The sequence below is a fragment of the Vanessa tameamea genome, chromosome 7 (assembly GCF_037043105.1).
Source record: "Vanessa tameamea isolate UH-Manoa-2023 chromosome 7, ilVanTame1 primary haplotype, whole genome shotgun sequence".
Lineage (NCBI taxonomy): Eukaryota > Metazoa > Arthropoda > Insecta > Lepidoptera > Nymphalidae > Vanessa > Vanessa tameamea.
The window spans coordinates 5,450,473-5,471,030 of NC_087315.1; the positions used below are offsets into that span (position 1 = coordinate 5,450,473).

Genomic DNA, 20,558 nt, shown 5'->3' on the forward strand with positions numbered 1-20,558 from the left:
GTCAACTGTGATTTTGATACATCCCTTTTTACATTTAAAATAACTTCAAAAATTATTGATCTGAAATTGTCTCTATGAATATCTTGTATTTATCTATTAAGAGAACTAATGCCACAAGAGCTGAACTGCTTTGAGACTGATTTTTATTTATATAAGTCATTGAAACATTCCATTTTGTCACATTAATGAATAAATTGAGATTATTGCCAAATAATATTGATTTCAGATTTACTATTTCATTAAATTTTTTATATTTTATTGTTGTGTTAATTTGGAACTTAATGCCTACTTTTGTAAGTGTGTTCTTTGAAAGTGCAGGGTAAATTGTTCTAGTTACTTAAAAAGATATAACTATTGTTTGTTTCACCTTGTATAATGTAATGTGTAATATAATTTCTTGCCATGCACTTGAGTTTTTAATATGCACAAATTTATTATATTAGAATAGTATTTGCATTTATATAATATTTAAGAAGTTGAATTTTATAAAAATATAATTTCCGTTTACAACAGATTATAAATAATTCTTGATATTTGTAAATTTTCATTCGAATAATACAAAAACCATATCATGAATCGTCTTATACATGTTACCATAATTATTTAATAATTAAATTGTTAGTTATACACGTGAATATTTATTATATAATATTTATAGTTGTATAAAATTTATAAAATTATATACAAAGCGTACAGCTTTTATCAAGATTTATCTATCGTATAATATTTGTCTTAATATTATATTATACAATTAATGTTCAAATAAACATTTAGAATTTTATGAAATTTCAATTTTTGAAGAATTGTAACTTAGTATCTGTTTTAACATAACACAGGATATTGACAGCATGATGAATATCTACTGTGATTGGACTTGGCCATTCGTCTACCTCCTGAACTACATTTAATGACAATTTTTTATCCAATATAAAGAGGATCCTCGTATTCCCTCATCTCATTTATTGAGGTTATATATGTATAACCTTTTAAACCCCTTTTTTATAATCTTACACACCTTAGCGTGTGACTGCATGAAAAGGAATTGGCAGAATTACGTCAGGTAATCTGCCTATCGCCAAGTCTCCTTGCTTTAAATGATAAATTAGTCCCTCAACATGAGCATGGAAATGGAATAAGTTGGCTCTAACGACATCCATAGTATATAAGAAGGTTGGCTTTCTTCATTCTGCTAGTCCCACACAGTATTATAAATGATGCCATCCATCCAGTGATTACTGGTTGATGCAAAACACAGATTGGTGTTTTTTTAAGTTGTTTCACATGTACTGATTTTATGATTTCAAAACTTATATATTTTAAGGAGTAAATTATGTAAATACATATGTATATGTTAAAATAAGATATTATTGACTTTTACGTGTAATTAATGGCGATTATTTTTAATTGTTTACACCAACCACACCATGATTAGAATAAAAAAATATCTATTAGAATTTCCGACAAGAATGTTATTTTTGTATATCATCCCCTAACTAGCCCTTTAGTAGATTCGAGCCAGATTCTCTTTCGGCGTATTTCGTTTCACTACCATTTTAATGCCACTGTTAGAGCCTTACCAATAAATAAATTGATGTGACCCTCGCTATGGCAGTACTTGGCTGTACCTGTTGATCTCAAAATGTCTACAAAATATTCCTCTTTGTTTTATTAGTAATGTGATCCCTTAGAGCTACACCTGGTTCCCTTCTTCCCCAAGCAGTCCAAGCAGCGTTGCATGAATAATGGCCTAGTGTATAGATCAACCAAACTTAACTGTATACATATCTTAATATTTATGTGAATGTTTACATATATGTTTATTTAAAGTTTTAAAACCAAGTTTTATATAAGAATAACATAAATCTGTTTCTAAATCAATAAATGAACTCCGATTAACTAAAAATAATTGAGATTTTACTTATGTTAAAATACAATAATTGTAATAAATTCTACAAAAATTGAAAGAGAATTAAAATTATGCTTTGATTTTCGTGTTGTCTTAACTTTACTATTTGACCAAGTCACTAGTTAAGTGTGTGTCAATTTTGTGTACAATCAGCTATACGAATAATGTTTTAAATGTATTTCAATTATAATGTAAAAAATAATAATTTGTTGTTTTATTTTACTCGAGATTAACAGAAAACAGAAAACCGCGTGAACAGTTTGTACGTATAAAATTATTTTATATGTACAATCTATTCGCGCGGTTTTCTGGGCAAAAAATTACGTCTTATTAAATAATATAACTGCTTATTTTTATCTAAAATTGACAAACCATACAAGTTTTCATATTATATATTATAGGTACAAGATACGAGCGACGGTTTGCGACGTATTGATGCCTTATAGTTATTTAAACTTATAATAATTGCTTTGATACTGCTGTTTGTCACTCAGCCATATTAATAAATAAATGTATTCGGTAATGTTAGGGATTATAATGATACCCCAGTACGTATTTCAATTGTCGAAATGAATAATCAACTCCGACCTTTTTTTAGGATATAACATATTCTTTAAATAAATAAATGTAATTGAAACCTATTCCCAATTCCTCGACAGCCAATAAAACAACCAACGTTAATATGTCATCACGAATAAAACAAGAGGGGTAGTCTAGAACCTGATAAACGACTGATTACGATATAAAATAAATAATAAATTTACCGTAGACGGAGGCGCTAGGAACAGCTATTATATTAGTAAAATTAATATCATGAACACATTTATACAGATTAGTAGATCTTTTATATTATGTCATGTCATTACCTCAACACTTAAATCAAACATATTTTTTTTTTTTAAATTTCAAAATTTATTGTTACTTTTTCTGCCACCGATTTTAACTTGACCCATATAATATATAAAAAAAAGTCAAACAATATAGGTAGAAGGCCTACTGTTAATGCCGAATATATATCGAATCTAGAAATTTAATCGCCCGTGTCGTTCTGCCCCACCTCTTACCTTTACGGATTTATTCGAATATATAGTAATCTTTAAAACCATATACCGAAATTACAAATTGTATAAGTATGAGATTTGTTGTACGATAAACGATTAAAATGAGTACGTATGTCATTCATTTCGATAATGGTTAATACTGTGTAAAAACTAAATATACCTAGGTGTAATCCCAATTTTTTTAACATTAAATGTTCACTGACATAAAAAATATGTAAGTAATATAACATCTACCTGTTGCCCGCGGCTTCTCTCGTGTAACCCTTAAGGTTGGTCGTCAGGTAGTCCTTCCTTGAAGTTCAAGCTCAAGTTCAAGCTTGATTTATACCAAATTTCATCTCGGTTCAGTGGTTTGGTCATGAAACAGCAACAGACAGACAGTTACTTTGGCATTCATAATATTAGTAAGTATAGACAATATTTTTCATTTGAAAATATAAACAAGTGTATAATTTCTGTTGTACTTCATGTTATTTTAATAAACCTTCGTATTCTTTAATTTTATCCAGATTATATATTTTCTTTTATTCGAACTACTTATTACATAATTTTTACCTATAAAACGATGAAGCCCATTTGTAAATGTACCCGCTATATATAAAAATAAGTATCTTAAATAATACAGCATTAATACAAAGCATTTCATATAGCTTAGCGTATAAATATGTCCGAAACTATCTTAAATTAATTGATTTATAAACGCAATAATTACTACATATTTGTTTTTACAATAAAAATAAAAAAAGAGCTTTTATTAAAAATATCATTTAATTATTAACTAAGTCTTAGAGTGTACACATTAAACGCGTATATATTTAATATATCTGCATATCACCAAGATATCAACTAAGAATAATCATTCATCGTTATAACCTGAAATCCGTGAAGCTCGATATTAATTTATTGTCAGGCATTATATTTACACTATCTACGTTACGTTGTGATGTGGCGCGTGTATTGCATAACGTGATTAGATTACCCATGAATTTAGCTTAAAGTCAGGGGTTGGCTGTTCACCTTACTGCAATCACCTCTATCTCTAAATCCCTAAGCACACGTGATGTATCCGCTTGCAGCATTTAATTTTATCCATACACTTTATTTTAACTCTTTTCACTACGTGGTTAAAGTTCAAATTAGTATGGCGCAGTATGATAAACTTGTTAAGCAACACAATGCAATTTTAAATAGACCTTGTTGCAAGGCCGCAGTGCACAAATTGGTCCAGAATCGAAGGATCGTTCCCCCATCGCTCTCAACGCGCAGCCGCCAGAGTTTACGCGTACGTCACACTAGCGCTTATATTCTGAAATCCACTCAATCTTCATTTAACTATCCTATTGGTTTCTAATCTTTATTTATTACGAAAAACCTTTATTTATATATATATAAAACTGTATACAAAATATGTTAATATTAAAAGTCCACCTTCTTTTTCGGTTCCAAAATAATTGCGCCCTGAAATTCAAACCAGCACTGTGATGTTGGTGCCGTACCGAACCCCACTTCACACGAAGCTAGCTTCAGGGTGCTAGTCAGTTTGTTTATGTATTGAAAGACAACAGATTGTGCAGCCGGCTTCGTGAGCTTCATATAGCTAACTCGTGTTTTGTAAGACGCGGCGGCATGAATTGAGCAGTAGCGTATGTAGTCGCGGTTTTCATCTCGATATACTCGCTGAAATTACACGATATAAAAACTCGTTTTGTGCTGTGTTGTGCTGTCTTTAACTCTAACAAGGATTTTTTATCTTCCTTGATAGACGTATATAGACGTAATAGGCGGCGTAATTAAAAGAAAAGGATAACATCCGCATTTCGAGGTACGTATCAAAACAAAATGTATACATTCAACTTTACACAAAACTGAACCAAAATTCTATTCTATACCTAGTGAAAATTGTATTATTAAAGATAAATATTTATATATATTTATTAAAAAATATTACTTACACTAAATCCTTTAGTTTATATTTATTTAAAATATATACTAAGTATAAATAACTTGATCTATGAAATCTTTTCAGAGTCTATTGTTGGCATGGGGTAATCATTATAGTTGGGTTGGGGTAATCATTAATTAAGTGGGGATCAAATGTCTTAGAAATGTGTTAATTAAGTCTTATTGGAAAATTAATTATATTGATTTTATGGTTTCAATTAGAGTCTATAAATTAATTAACAAATATATTATTTACGAGTATATTATGAAAAAAAATGGTTGTTATTACTTTTTATAAAATATTTTTATGAATTATTACAATACATCGATATTAATGACTTATTGTATATAATTGTGGTATGTCAAATTATTCGTAGTCTTTTTTATTGTCAGGGATAAGTGATTCTTTAATTATTTAAATAAGAATCTACACAGCATATTAATGAACTTCACATAATATGCAAGTTATTATACTATTTAATTTTTGAAAGGACAAATAGCTTCTACTCTTTTATCTCTTTAAGAGGTTGAGTTTTATTTTTCGTGTTAAAAAGGCTATAATTCTGTGGTTTCTATGTAAATAATATCAACTTTGCTTTGGTACAATTGTATACATACACATTCATTTTGATAAAATTTCGATTATAGCCGGTTGTTATAAATGCTATAGTAATTATTAAAATATTCATATCATGTATTTTATAGTAATGCAGTACTATAATAGAAATCCATTAGAAAGAGAGCCGAAAAATGGTGTAGAATCTGTATGACGGACAAGCGCATTGGTCAATTACGTTGCGGGTATGGCGATGCGATCGTTCTGCATTAAACGTTACTAAAAAGTTTTATTAGACAATAACAAGAAACAACGACGTGCTAAATTTTAAAATTAAGTTCCGAAATTGAAATTTAAATTATTGAAAGTACGAATGAAATCACACAAGTGATATCCAAAAGATAGACGAATGTTTCTTATATTTTTAAATCTTTCGATGTATGATCAAAAGAATTTAAAAAATCCACTAAATCCGTGATTATAATCTTTTTAACCTTGTAAATATATAAAGGAAACAAAAACATTCAATCTGCAAAATAACTTATTTAGTATTTGAGGCTATTTTACAAAAAAAAAAAAAATATGCTGATGTGATCTCATTTGTTTTAATCATAATTGGTCATGAGGTCGATGTCTCTACAATCATCATCATTGTCCCTACTATTAGAGTGATTAACGCAACTGCATTCTGAACCCAATTAAAATAATTATAGCTCTAAAATCTTTTCTGCTGGTTCAGTACTAATTATTATTGCATGTTACATTTTTTTTAAATCTATGGAGCCACTTAAACTTATTGATACAAAAATGTGCTTAATTATTTAGGATATTAGCTCTCCAAAACCAATTATGTTTGAATATGTCATAGATATATTCGTAGATGATCTACGAAAAAATAAATTCTAAGAGTTAAGTGAAGTAAATCTATTACTAGACCATGTCACGTATTTTCAAAGTGCAAATTGATTTTATTGATATATAAAATGTGTATACAGAGTCTAGTGATTAGCTTATAAGGCTGCAGATCTTGTGATCCTAGGTTTTATAGCCGGGTCGGGCTAATAAATTTGGGGTTTTCTACCAAGAAATCCGAAGCAAATCCATGCAGCTGGAAGTTTGGAAGCTGGCACTGTTTACACTTTCGTGCCTCGGAAAACACAAGAAGCCGTTTGTTTATTTGCCTGAATTCTCTTCGGTCGATTTTGTGTCGAAATTCCATCCCTTCGAATTATGACAGCGATGGAATAAAGAGAGAGCACCTGTGTTTGCGGATACTCGAGCACTTTGATATCTTATGCATAGTTGGATATTTTCCGTTGACAGTGGCTTTAAATATGATTTCATCTAGCATTTTAAACCAAATTTTACAAAAAAAAAAAAATTAATTAAGCTTGAAACCTATGTTTTGTATCCGCAATGTAATTAGAGTCGAATAACCATAATTATTTTAATTGGTTTTATTTCACCCCATCAAAATTCGAATCAATTTCTTGAGAATTTAACGTCACAAAAATTCGTGATCTGTTCTTGAATTAAAAATGCTAAATTCTTTTTTAATTAAACCACAACTAAAAAACTTCTAACTTTTAAACTTCCGTAACTTAGATTTAGTAATCCTTGGGTATTATATCTCTCTATAGATTGATTGAAAAAAAACTTATCTTATTTTTCACTCCCGCCATTATTTCACCACAATGTTAGTAAGAGGCTATAGATTAAAAAGTAAATTCAATAATTTCATTTTGAGGCTAGACAAATATTAGTGATACTCGTCTAATTCGTTTTATTATGTCAGTTCAAGCTCCCACTGGTATATACTGTACTGATACTGATAAGTCTAAACTATTATTTTTGTCTTAAGTAACAAAATTTAAACATCCTGGATAAAAAAATATATCGTAGGTATATCAAGTTCTTAGTTTATGATATACTTAGATTTGTAATAAATTATATATTAAAGTAACATTTTGTAGGTATTATTTAACTTATATTATTATTTTTAATATACGATAATCATTTATATTATTATTTTTCATCATAAAATACTTTAATAATTGCGATTGGCAATAAACATTGTAACTAAATGCTTTTTGCCACTAAATGTACGTGCTTTTTGTACGACGAGAGACACGCTCCGGCTTTCCTTGAATTTACTTAATAAAACCCTCAACCATTAAACATGACCCACGGGATCAATATTATTTTTATATTTAAATAACGATAATGCTGCAATTGGAAATAGATTTAAAAAAATAAGTCGATGTCTAATAACTTGACTTGATATTTAATTAAAATAATTTCCAAACAAAAATCATTAATACGCAGAGAAGCCACGCTGTCGCCGTTCCATTTAAAATCAGGTCAGTGTTCTTTTCTTCTCGTTAAACATGTTTTAAGCGCCAAATAAGTTTACATTTGTTGTCCTTATTCTAGAAATATTCAAGTTCCATTACACTCAATTATTTTTAATTAATCTTAAGTACGTGCTCTTGTTAATTTCTTGTTTCCACGAGAATGCTTTGGAGTCCCTAGTCGCTTTGTAGATGTAACAATTAAATAATTCTAAGATCTATTTATAAGACTGCACCAGCGTTCGTTCATTGAGTTTATCGATTAAACACAACGTATATTTAATTTGAAAAGACATTTGAGACTATTTCCCACTTTCATTTGTTTACAATTATGTCATTAAAACTTGGAAGCTCCGACTAAAAGCTTTTATTTAGTTTTTCCGCTTAGAATTTTCCAGTGTTACTTTGTACTTTTTTATGAAGTAGCACGTAGAAGTTTATTAATTTCATGCAGATTAAGATTGTAGAAGTCGTCTGTAACATCAGCATTTTATATTTGATTCGTTATCTTCGTTTCTTAATAAAACTCATGTTTCAAACCCGCCCCGGTTTCGTACGGGTTTATAAATTAGAGAAAATTATGTGATATTAATATAATTTATACCCTATAGCACTCAGTTATATTGTAGCTTTAAATAGTAAAAAAAATGAATTCCATCATTAGTTCCCCTACATAAAAACGAACACTCACTCTTTACCTCTTTATAATATTAGAATAGATTGTATTTAATTCCGTCTTTACATTTTATGAAATTAATTTTATATATTATGAAGATTATATAAAAAGTTTTCTTTTCAACTCTAGATAACTATTAGATCATAACCAGTAAAGTACTAAAAATATATATTCTCAGCATCACTGAAGAAACAAACAAGATGGTTTTGTTAGTAAAAAAGTATTTTTTCAATAGTTTACACAGTTCGGCACCCACACGGTGGATGCAAAAATACGACCAACGTTTATAATATATTCCCGTTTCGCGATATAATATAAACAGTTTACTTTAAAAAAATAGGGCAACGATGAAGATTTGTGAACTGTTATCTGTTACCTGTATTTTTTTTTAAATAATCGTTTCAGCAATCGTGTTGCCCGTGCCTTTAGTTTTATTATTTCTAGGAAGCATCACAATCTCAATTTTGAGATTGACTATAAAAATTATAATCGGGCTTTATAAACATTTTTCGTCGCTGTATTTTTTATATTTTCGACTTAGTACCTTAATTTAAAACATAAAACGTTGTTTTTCAATGGTACCGAACATAGATATCACAACAGGTTAAATAAATGTTGTTTTTTTTATTCGTGTTGAATATTGACACATCAATAGACCCAAATATATAAATTGAACACATAGTTAGGATTTTTATTACATTTTTTTTTTATATGAGGCAATATAAGACGAGATGGCCTATTGGTTAGACAGTGTGATTTTTTACTGAAAATTGCGGGTGCAAATCCAGGCCAGAACCGCTGCATTTTAATTTATATAATGTTTGTAATTTAACTCAGACTCGGCGCTGACGGAAAACATGTTGAGGAAGCCTGCATCTGTCGGATAAAAATCTGCTATATATATCAGCGAATCTCAATATAAGCTGCGCGATGGAATAAACTTCAAACCTTCTACTCAAATGGAGAAGAGGCACAAATCCAGTATTTACTCGGTATTCACAATTCGTTGTTTGATATTTTACAATCATTAATAGCACGAAATAAAGACCACACGTTATAAATTTTAATATTATTTTAATTGTAAATATCAAATAGATATTGCACCATATTTCTGACATACAAATTTAATTTTTCTAGTTAAATATTTATTGATCATTACATTAATTATATTATATTTTAAATATTCAACCTTGCTATGATAATGAAGATTCTGCTAGTTTCAATATCAGTTTCATCGTTCGGTTCCCTCTAAGTTGCTCAATTTGATTCCAAGCAGAACTTCCATATTCTATCATGATGCTTGTATTAATTATAATTTGTTGAACGAGTAACATAAAGAGGCTAGTTCTAAGTAACATTCAGCTTTAGCATTTTCTTAAATACATTTTTGATTAATATGAATACTTAATAACTACTTAATATTAATTTTCATTAATACCTATTTAAATAAAATTATATTGGAAAGTAGTTATTTAGTTTTCTAATGCAAAGTTTTGTTGTTCGTTGGCATCTCTGAATCTGAAAACAATCGCTGTATTAGACAATTCAAGGTTCATTTTTATTTTTATTCGATACTGATATGGATATTGTTAAAATAAAACACAGTCGTTAAGTAATATCCATATGTAACCGAAAATAGATAAGTATTTAAAATTTAACAAAAATTAATTTCTTCCATATGCTTGTTATAGTGATAATAATTAATGTTAGAAAGTAAAAGCCCACAAATTTCTCACTGGTGGGCAAAAAATTTGATGTTAGGGAGAATTATGAAACTTATTCCAACATGATTATGTAGTTGGTATGTGGGTTGGTGGATCTTTATTGCTAGCTTCTATCATTTAATGAATGATATAATCTCGCTAGGGATTTAAACAGAGTCATTTCAAATTGAAATTTACGAAGATACTCTGATAAGTAAGGTCTGGTAGAATAGTTTTACGATCCGGCAAAGATGTCGGTAACTGTCCGACGTTATCTACGGCTGACCTAACCCTTTTCTCTGTTCTATTTGAACTGAATAACGACGTGTGCTCTGCAAATATTACGATTAGGAAATGATCTGATTAATTTATTATAAAAAAAAGGAAAATAAAAAATACCCCAAACGAAATGTTTATCTGTGCAAACTGAGATTTCAATATTTTTAAACATATAACACATAATATAAAAAATGTATAGCAATGAAATTTAAAATTTTACGTTTACAACACAAGCTTAGAGGATAAGAATAAAAAAAATTGTATCTGTCAAATTAAAACTCGCTTAGTTTTGTATTTTTTACAAAAAAAAACTACTTAACAGTATGCCCATATGGATTTACTTGAAAAATATTACGGTATTCACGAGCAATATCCCCAAAAAGTTTTATCAGCTGTCCAGTTTAACACCCTCGGCCGCACATGGCACCCTCTCAGCTCCCATGACGCTTGCACTCCACGCCCTTTAATCGATATATTTTGTTATCAAACTTTATGTTTTGGTTTCGATGTAAAAAAGGACAACTACACTGCTGTTACGGTACGAAAATTTACGCTTTTGGCATAAACTATTATAAACTATGATGGTATGTCAGTTGCTTGTAACAAAAACTCGTAATAATTTTATTGTTATATTTATTTTTTATTAAAGTTTACTTTGCTTAGTATATATTAATATACTATACACTGTAACATACTATTTGTAGCCAACTAAATTGAAAACGAGCAACTATTGTACATACATTTCGCTTCGGATTTCGATGTTACACAAATGTTCTAGATATTTCTTTTTCCGTATATGTACTTACTAGCAACCCGCCCCGGCTTCGTAGGGGTGCAATGCTGATACTAAATATACTACAGAATGTCTTTATATACAACTATCGCTTTTTTTTGTCATTAGACAATACAAACCCTGTCCCTGCATTTTAAGTCTGTAATATCTTCGAAAATATTCATTTAAATTACACGCCGTAAGTGACTATATTAATCTATATTAAATGCATAATGTATTTAAGATACTCAATTGGATAAGGATTAATGCCGTATTGCTTAAAATCGCTTCGTAAATAAACCATTATTTCTCGTAAAAAGTAAAGGAATAAAAATGGTTATTGTGGATTATCCCTAAGAGATAGGCATATATACGAACGATCCTGGACTTTTTTGTAGACCTTTTTAAAGTGTACAATACAGCAATTGCAACGTAAGTGCAAAAAAAATGTGTTTTTATTTACCATAACCTATAAACATTCCTTTTAAAACAGTCTATCTATTAAAAAAACCGCAACAATATCCGTTGCGTAGTTTTAAAGATCTAAGTATACACAGATAGATAGCGGAAAGCAACTTCGTTTTATACAATGTAGTGATTACGTACCTATATAGTATGCAACTTGTAGAGTAAGTATTGAACTAGGCAATATAGGGCATAACGTATATATTAACGAAGCTTATACTGATATGGGTTTAATGTACGCCCCCTTTATATTCCGACATATACAATGCTATCGCATAGACCGCAGTAATTAAACTACGTGCGAGCATGGGCTATATTGCCAGCAATTACAATCATAATTGCTAACAGATGCCACAATTTCGTTTTGAGGTCTCCTCTCAACTCTTAGTTGCATGCTTCAAAGGAGCCTTTTGTTAAATCCAACGATAATATTTTATGGTGAACAAACTTATATGCAACTCTTTGTTGCTCGAGAACAACGAAATCATTACGACGTTAACACAATGCTTGCGTTTATGCTTTGCGTCTGTAGCAGTCAAAATTCTTATGTAAGAATATGCATTGACGTAAACTTAAAATGAATTTAAAATAACCAGTTTCGTAGCTGTTCGAGTTCTTTGTTTTGGACGAGTTATGGCCGACTTTTTATGCACATCTAAATCTTAGTACATTTTAAATTATAAAGAGGTTTTTAGTTTGGTTGCGACTCATTAATTTATTATAAAAGGAAATTTATAGATTGAAGACCAAAATCAGGGAGCCAGTGCAACTACTGGCACAAGGGACATAACATCTTAGTTCCCAGTTAGTGGCGCATTGGCGATATAAGAAATGGTTAATATTTCTTACGGCGCCATTGTCTATGGCTGGTGGTGACCACTTACCATCAGGTGGCCCATTTGCTCGTCCGCCAACCTATACCATAAAAAATACATTAAATAAATCATTGCTCCTTTAACAAATTCAGAGCTGTATATTTTAAACTGTTTAATTTTTTTTAAATGACTGATTGTTTGATGTTTCGTGAAGCCTAAGATAGTCGGTGATTGCTAAGAACGGGTTTTTCAAAGTTCCTCTCCTAAGGGGGTTAAATTTGTCATTTTCGATGTTACAAATATGGGATATATCGGTATACACGAAGTGTTCAGATAAATACGATTTGATAAATCTGTCTAATGAGTGGCACAATTACCACAATAATGAGTTTGTATTATAATTTTAAAAAAATAGTTTCAAACAACTTACGGTAAAAAAAAAAAAATAGGTTTTTAGCGGGAATCCAAAGTAAGGCGTTATTCTTTACCTGTTTCGTCTGTCACATACGTTTGCAGTTACATATCGTTTTTAGTAGACAATCTTTTGAAAAGCTTTACCACTTTCGCACTCATTGAAGAAACTCATTGTATCTAAGAATTACTTCTGCCTTAGAAAGATAAGGATGACGAGAATCAGTTATTGTAACTGTAACTCCTTGTTCATCATCATTCGTTGTGTCTTCGTCTTCTGTTTTGTTGTTGGCGTTGTTGCCAGGCGGTCATCTGCCTTCTCTTCGTTATTTTTATATAAAATATCGACCATATCTAATCATAGCTAATGTGCGAAGCACAGCTGTTCATAACAATTCATAAGCTTACCTACTTTGACCATGACTCTTGCTCATACCAATAATTTCAGTTCAGTATCAAAACCCAATTTTTTAAGCAGTGCTAATAGTATGTTCTGCAGTACATTAACGATGTAATTTAATCAAGCCTAGAATAAAGAGTTTTTAACAATTAAGCGCATTTAAAGTGTCTACTCATGCAACAGTTCTATCATTTTGCCAAAATTGCTAGCACCGGATCCGGTCCCCGGATCCGGTATATTGGTACCGGATCCAGTAGACGTATAATGATGCCGGATCCGCCGGATTACCGGATCCGTTTTTCCGGATTGCAATCCCTAGATGGAGATTAAAGAACCCAAGAAACCTTGTACACGGCTAGTAATAAACTAAAGAAGCAATAAATAGATTTAATTAAAACATAATTACAATAATATGACGATTTTTTTAAAAAGTGAAACTTATTAGTATTTTCTTTACATCGGATCATCATCGATACTAGTACTAACTAATACTTATATTATAATTTGAAATTATTTTTTCCAGCAAAATACTAAAGTTAATTAATGATCACTGAGTTTGCTGTTATACATTGGTAGAAAAAAAATTGAATATGTGGATCGACAAAATGATTCTGAATGATATCGAGAAACAAATGATAAACTTTAAATTAAAAACCGTAAAAGTAAAGTACAGTATCAACCTGTTAACGTCCCACTGCTAGACGAGGTCTTCTTTTGAGGAGCAGGTTGTATACAGCTTACTCCAGCACGCTGCTTAAATGTAGGTTGGTGGATACACGTGGTAGATTCACATACACCTGGTAAAAGTTTCCTCGTGTATTAAAAGCAGTATTTTGCACTAGATGAAAATGAATGATGAAGAGTAAGAGCTAAGATTAAAAAGCGAAGCATATGTTCACTAATACAACAATAATTAAAATTTGAAATATATCATTTATAAACAAATTTTAAACAAGTAGGTCAGTCTATAATAGACTTAAGCGGACAATTCTTTAATGTAATATCTCCGAAGAAGACTAAACAAAAGAGTATCTGAGGGGCATGGGCGTTTTCTAGACGGTGAATTTTAAGTGTTGTCTTTTACTAAAAGTGGTCTGGGAAAGACAATAATTTGAAACTTACTTTTGTAAATTATGGGTACTAAACACGTACGGCCTTCATTATAAATTTTGTTTAGCTGGTGTTAGGAAAACATCGCTGTCTTTTTTCGAATGTAAAATTACTAAATACCGAAACGGGGACATCCGTATTTAACTATACATTACTTAGCGGTATAAAATATTTATAAGTAAGTTGGAAAGTGGTCATATGTATAATTAATATGAAGTATTCGTTTGTTGGTTCTTTCGATTCGTAGAAAGTACCGGACCGATAAATATGTAGGGTTGCTATAATCAAAAACTGTGTTTTATAATAACGAATATTATTTTATACAATTTTAGAAATAGTTTAATTGTTCCTCGCATGAAAGTCATTCATTTGAATATTCAATTCAGTAAAAATGCACCCAATATTGATTTCAAATATCCGTAAGCTGAGATGATTAACCACTGGGTGGTTGGAATACGAGTGTCGTAACCGAAGATTGTGCTTTTAAGCCGTGGGGCGGATTTCCCTACAGTAGGGCGGAAAATTTAGGGGTCGGCGAAATTAGTAGTCGGTCCAACAGTGAACTCAAACGTTAATGTCTAAAAATTCAAAAACTTGTTCAAAGTACATCTAGAAAAATATGATCTAATTGAAATATTCACATCTTTCAACTCTTCGTAATTTACCGGGAGTTGGGGAGGGGATTGTCGTCAATCTGCCATAAGTCTAGAACAGGTATAGGTATCAAATCCGCTGGTTCAACTCTATCCTAGCAACTCTAAATTATAATCTATATTTTTTTTTACAATTCATTTCATGCTTCCTACTGTCTCCTCCTTTTCGCGGAGAGGAAGCCCAGTGGGGAATATTTAAGGACTGATACTTAACTGAAAAACTTCTTGATTTAACCTATAGTTATATTATTAGCTTTAAAGGTTGTCAAATGTAAATTGAGAAAGCACTGACAAGGTACCTAGCCGACGTAACGTTTTGTGATCGTGTATCTGATCGATGTCGATGCAACTTGATGGGACAGCTGCTGAACGTACAATGAACAGTTTGTGATTTCTCAGTTGACCAAGTCTTTATGCTTAAGTTTGATTTTTTTAAATGCTATCGAAGTCTGATAGGCATTAAGCCTCCTCAATACGGCCAAGCTAATAAATTACTGATATCTTTTTTTCAAATGTTGTTAATGGAATAGATTTTTATTACTGTTGTTATATTAAAAAACATCAAAATGCTTACAGTCTGTCGTTGTTAATTTTTATTTTCCGTTATAATTATTTTATTAACACAAACTTGTACAGCGTTACATCTTTAACAATTGTTGATCGAGAATACGCTTGCTTATTTATATAAATCAACATATAAAAACTTCAAACAACAGTAACAACTTCAAGCAACAATAAAGGTATTTATTTAAATCAACATATACAAACTTCAAACAAAAACATTTTAACTAATTTTTAAAATCCAAAATCTTAGATTAATTTGAAAAACAATAATTTATTCTCAGTGAATTCTGTTTACATTAATGCAAATAAATTTTCTCTTCGAAGGTAAGTTTCAATAAAGACTCTTCCACAAACCATAATGAACCTTAACAAACAATGTTAAGTTCGTTATACAAACTTTTGTTGGCTTATTGATTGCTCCTTTGTTGCTCGACACTTATTTACGTACGTCTGCGAGAAAAGTTTCGGTTTTAAATCAGTCTGTCGGATAAATCGGACGCATTTGATGTTTACACGTTACGGTTGTCTAATCCAACCAAACTGACCCAATTTATAGTTTCATGCGTTCCGTTACTGAAATACTTTGAATGCGTGGAATGGCTACCGGTCTGCTCGGAATTATATGAGATCGATAGATATGAATAATTAATTACACATTAATCGAATATCCGCATTCGAGCCTATATCGAACCATAGATCGTTTGATGCAATCGTATTTTTATTGCTATTTTCAAAAAAACATGTGTTAGACATATTTTATATATTTTTCTTTTATTTAAAAAAGGTAGGCAGATTGGCAATTGGGTTACCTGATGGTAAATGGTTGCCACTGTCATTGGCACTATAGAAAATATTAACCTTTCCTTACATCGTCAACGCGGCTCCAACCTTTGGAACGATGTTTTTTCTCTTGTGCTTTACTTTACTTACCGTATGAATAGTTATACTGACTCCCTGCCCTTCAAAGCTTAATACAAAAATACCAAGTATTCACCTATCCAGACAGAAATGTATTATTCGCTCTTACACTATAATATAGTATACTAGATGAAAACCCGGCTTCACTCGGATAAAATAAATAGAACTAAATAAATACGGTTCATCATTACTTGTCAAATAATATACATATAACTTTTTCATAAACATTGTTATTATGAAACATCTCTAACATCATCCGTAAATGTCAGACATGGCCGCCCGTTGAACTATCATTTTGTCATTGAATTTTATAGATTTCATATCGAAGTATCTCGATTATACGAATTTCGCAAAAATTACAAAATATAATTTTTTAGTCGACAACATATGGATATATGAAAAAAAACATTATTTTTTAACGATATATAATTGTGGATAGATTTCGATTGGGTGAAATTATTTATACAGAAGATATTATAGTAGTTTATGTATACACATTTTTGGTTAAGAAAAGCAGAGCATACTAATTTAATTTGTAGACATGCACATATATATTAAATACGAACGTTGTTCCTAAGAAATAGTTCACGATTATTCTGAGAAACCCAGTTCTAATAAAAAATCGGTGAAAATTGATCTACGACGCGTGTACCGACAGATAGACAGTCATCCGGATAATATCTATCGGTCTTATGTATAGGTATTTTTATGTTAAGGTATTTTTATTGATATATGCTATAAGTAGAGATACTGTAGCACAGATGATCACAATATATGACCTACTTATATATGTAGGTTCTATGTGATTGTAATGCACTAAACAGGATTGCGGTTGTTTTAGATTTGATATTAAGAGCAATTAGATCAATGTAATCCAATAACTTTTTAATTAACCTATAACCACTGACGCTTTTAGTAAGTAACTGTTGCAACTGTTGCATTGGGAGTTATTAGTACTTGGTGGTAGGGCTTCGTGGAAGTCCATCTGGGTAGGTACCACCCAATCATCAGATATTTTACCGCCAACAGCAGTACTCAGTACTATTGTGTTACAGCTTAAAGGATGTGTGAACCAGTATAACTACAAGCACAAGGGACATACCATCTTAATTCCCAAGGTTGGTGGCAGATTGGGGATGTATGGAATAGTTAATATATCTTCAGCGCAGTCTAAGGGCGGCGATGACCAGTTACCATCAGGTGGCCCGTATGCCCGTCCGCCTAGCTTAAAAATATATGTATTAACTTAAAAAAATAGTTAAACAAGTTTTTACAAACGTAATTTCAATGATGAAGAGATATGTTTGAAACAATGTTTATAAGTAAGACCGTAAATGATTTCGCAGATCGCAGGAGTACTCAGTTAGTTATAACTGGTTTTTGAAGCAGCGTTGACAATGGGGAAAGTCTTAATGTACTTAAACTGTATAGCGTTCTAATTAATAGACTTAAATTAAAATAGTAGAAAAAATTTGTAAAAAAATACTTGTAACAAGCAAATCTAGCATGAGGACGGTCCCCAACTTATCTAGCTACGACTGAAGTATACTTAGTTAATAAACTTTGTTTTACATTGCAATTATCTTACAAAATGATTTCCTCATTGCATAGTGATATGAGCCATGGTTCGTTTGAGGCCACGGGGTTTGAAATCGGGATTGGATGGGATTGGATTTAAAATTTTCATTACAATAATTTATTAGTAAAAGTTATTATTATTATCTATATATTGTTACAACCATGTTACAATATACATATTATATATTTAATGATATGACAGTGATTTCATTGGCTAATACGTGTGTGTTATTCCTTCTAGTCTGACTACTGAAACTATTGAATTTGACTCTATACCAACACTTTTATTTTACTTTTATAAAGACTAACGTTACGTGTTTAAATTAATATTCTGTTCTAAACATAGTTAAAACCTATTTATTTATTATGTCAGTTGTTTTTTGTTAAGTACTCAATTGAAAGATTTCGTTTGTTCAATCCATATAAAGACCGAGCTGACAACATATGCCTATGATCACACTCGAGTCGCGGAGGAGCAGCCTTTTGAAGTTATACTCGTCGTCACCATACAGTCCACCTAGCATGAGCATCATAGCACGGACAGCGAATGCAAAGTACACGGGAAACCAGTTTAATATTTCTATTGCATCATCAATAAAACATTGAGTAGTATCGAAACGTCTTGATCGTATTAAGAGCTAACAATACGCCGCGCCTAGGAAAACAAGTACAAATGTCGTTGTTCTAAACTCTTTCCAGTGATATCAGATTTCTCGTCACTGTGATAAAAAAAGAATGCAACTGTGTTTTTGCCTATACTTATGTATTATAATATCCTGCGATGTCTCCCTTGATTAGCTACTGTAGCTGAAATCGACCAAGATAACATCATCGTAAACGTTGTATAACGTATAATTTAAACCAAAATCTATTTCAGACGTTCATTAAACAACATACCTTGTCGACTGAGGAGTATCTCTTTTTATAAGATTAATTAATATTATACCTGTTTTTGAGGCAAAATATAATAAGGATATTATTATATTAGTATTATTTCATGTACAGGGTATGAAATAACTTGTTGTCGGTTGAGTTGAAATAATTGAACGAGTAGTACTACAGAGTTGTTTTGCTTAGATATAGTTACACGCTGAAATAGATTTTATGCAATTGTGGCCTTAGATACGAAACATTTAATACAATTCCGTTCTAATACTTGGAATTAAAAATATATTAATAGATTTTTTTGCTTAAGAACAGAACAAACAGGTCTAAATTGAAACTCAACCCTTATTATCTTATTTCATTATATTATTATTTTGGTGACAAAGACATGTCATTTGAAATCGCTGGCGACAAGTAGAGGATTTAGAAAATAAAACACATTATTTAACGAAGCGCGTACCCGGGAAATAAGTTCATGATTACTCCCCGTTTATTTCATTAAAACAGTATTAGTACAAGTATTCCTCTACTTTCGCAAAGTCAAGAAGGTTCAAAGAGTTTATTTAGTTTCTATGAGTATGTATGCTAAATATATAATTGCTTAGTATTTTGTTAAATAACAATTAATTTGTGCACATATGTTGAAGTTCGCGCATGCGGATAGTAAACACGAAAAATTATATGTTTTCAATTTTTGACAAATAAATATAAATAAAATATATATATAATATCAGCAATAGATATCTGCCGTAATCGCTTGGCCAGATTTTAGAAAGCTGTAGTGACCGATAGCGGCGTTAGTCCACCAAACACTCACAAGTAACTTTTCTGAGTCAATTTTCGTTTAGGGCAGGATTTGGCTGGGTCTCCAGGGTTCAGCCATTGTGACGAGCGCTTTCGATTATCGTCCAGCATCCAATTTTCATCACAAGTAATGATTCGATTTAAAATCCCTTCATTATTGTGTCAGTTCGATTGCAACGATTGCAATTTGACGGTGCAAGTTCGATTCACTCAATTCATGAGGTACCCATCGTTCAAGTTTTTTTACTTTCACTATTTGCTTCAAGTGGATTAATACAATTTTATCACTTACCACGAAGCCTGCAGCTAACTCTGAAGGGCTTTGTGATGGATCCGCTTCCACAATAGCCTTTAATTCTTTATTTTCCACTTTGGTCTCAGGCTTTACATGGGGCTGGTTCTCAAGGTCGAAATTTCCAGAACGAAAACTTTGAAACCAAAAAGGTACCGTGCTTTCTTTTGCAGCACTGGTGCCACGGTAGAACTCGTACTCGTAAATATACCGATATTTCATGTTTTCCCTTGTGCGGTAATAAGCGACGCCATAGAAAATAAATAATGTGGAAAAAACAAATGAATGACTGTTTTCAAAACTCAAATGTACCAGCTAAATGAATTTATAAATTTAAATTTGAAATTCTTAACCAAAGAGGAGATATTTCAGATCAAAGTGTTCAGTACGATAAATATTCAAAGTTATGAAAATGTTA

The 20,558-nt window shown here is 31.0% G+C and overlaps 1 protein-coding gene across 3 annotated transcripts in view; it reads left to right on the forward strand.

Annotated features, from left to right (window-relative positions):
- The first annotated feature begins 4,411 nt into the window (after positions 1 to 4,411).
- LOC113401289 (uncharacterized) overlaps positions 4,412 to 20,558 on the forward strand; it is a 149,081-nt gene continuing 132,934 nt past the window's right edge. For 2 of the 3 annotated variants that reach the window (XM_064215341.1, XM_064215340.1), the window contains exon 1: positions 4,413 to 4,789. The gene's annotated coding sequence lies outside the window, so the exon portion shown is untranslated. Of the gene's footprint in view, positions 4,790 to 20,558 lie in introns of all 3 variants that reach the window. The other variant, XM_064215338.1, reaches the window with a different exon arrangement.